The sequence below is a fragment of the Amborella trichopoda genome, chromosome 2 (assembly GCF_054954075.1).
Source record: "Amborella trichopoda isolate Santa Cruz 75 chromosome 2, AtrichopodaSantaCruz75HAP2 v2.0, whole genome shotgun sequence".
Classification (NCBI taxonomy): domain Eukaryota; kingdom Viridiplantae; phylum Streptophyta; class Magnoliopsida; order Amborellales; family Amborellaceae; genus Amborella; species Amborella trichopoda.
In genome coordinates, this window is record NC_142337.1 from 26,816,021 (window position 1) to 26,817,601 (window position 1,581).

Consider the following 1,581-nt stretch of genomic DNA (forward strand, 5'->3'; position numbering starts at 1 on the left):
TGTGCTTAACAACAAAGATGCTCCTATTTTGCCATTCAAAGATGTTTTTTTCTTTTTATCTAGTTTCCTTGCTTTACGCAGTGAGAATCTATCCATCTTCATAAAGGAGCCGAATGAAACCAAAGTTTCATGTTCGGTTTTGAATTAGAGACGTTAAAAATAATGAATTAACGTCGACTATAACCCCGCCGCCTTCCAAGCTAACGATGCGGGTTCTATTCCCGCCGTCTGCTCCCTCCATATCCCTCCATACATGATAGATCATTGATCTTTATATACATCTTTATGTAATAAGATTCTCGCACGGAATACAATCAACTGGATTATGTTTTTATCCGAAGGGATGACGGGAAAAGAGGAATGGGAGGAAAAGAAGAGAATCAGAGTCAAAAGCGTCCATTGTCTAATGGATAGGACAGAGGTCTTTTAAACCTTTGGTATAGGTTCAAATCCTATTGGACGCAATTTATTTCCATCTATTTTTTTGTTTCGATTGCAAACAAATTTTGAATGATTCAAATCAGAAATAGAGATCTTTCTCAACGATTCCTATTGTACTAAAAGATACCTCAAAATAATCAATGAATTCATTGATATATGTTTGTTCTGGAAATATAAACAGTTCTATCTGTTCCTGAATAGCTTCTTTCAGAATGGCTTCTGCTTCCTCTGTGAATGTCCGGGTATAAGATATGATTTCTTGGAACTGAGGCTTATTTGTTCTTAAATAAGTACGTAACTGAACGAGAACTTCACCTGTCCAATTTCTAATGGATCAAGATACCCATTCGCTCCTGTATAAATAGTAACTACCTATTCTTCCACCCCGAGAGGGGCTGCTTGGGATTGTTTGAGCAACTCGCGCAATCGTTGACCTCTTGCCAATTGATTCTGAGTAGCTTTATCGAGATCAGAAGCAAATTGTGCTTTGGCTTCCAACTCTGCAAATTGAGCCAGTTCCCATTTTGATTTTCCAGCTACTTGTTGAATAACTTGAATTTGAGCTACGGATCCTACTCTGGAAACGAAAATACCCACATCAATAGCAGGCCAGATTCCAGCATTGAATAGATCGACAGAAAAGAAGATTTTTCCATCTGTAATGGAAATTACATTAGTGGGCCGAAACGTCCCCAGATTGAGTCTCAACTATTGGTAAAGCAGTCATACGTCCTTCGCCTAAACGAGAACTTGATTTAGCGGCTCTTTCCAAAAGTCGGGAATGCAAATAAAAAACATCTCCAGGATAAGCTTTGCCACCAGGCGGTCTTGTTAATAGAAGAGACATTTGGCGATAAGCTTGTGCTTGTTTAGAGGGATCATCATGAATAAAAAAAGTATGTTGTTCACGGTACATAAAAGATTCAGCCAAGGTTGCTCCTGTATAAGGAACGACGTATTGTAATGTAGCAGGTGAATCCGCCGTTTCAGCTACCACAATAGTGTATTCCATTGCTCCTTGTTCCTGGAAAGTAGTCACTACCTGAGCCACGAAAGATGCTTTTTGACCAATAGCTACATAAACACATATTACATTTTGCCCCTTTTGATTCAGAATAGTATCTGTAGGTACGACTGTTT

At 38.8% G+C, this 1,581-nt stretch overlaps 1 non-coding gene across 1 annotated transcript; it reads left to right on the top strand.

The window, feature by feature from the left end:
- The first annotated feature begins 392 nt into the window (after positions 1–392).
- On the top strand, positions 393–464 carry TRNAK-UUU (transfer RNA lysine (anticodon UUU)). The gene has a single exon. It is a non-coding gene; the product is annotated as a tRNA-Lys (tRNA).
- Positions 465–1,581: the final 1,117 nt, after the last annotated feature.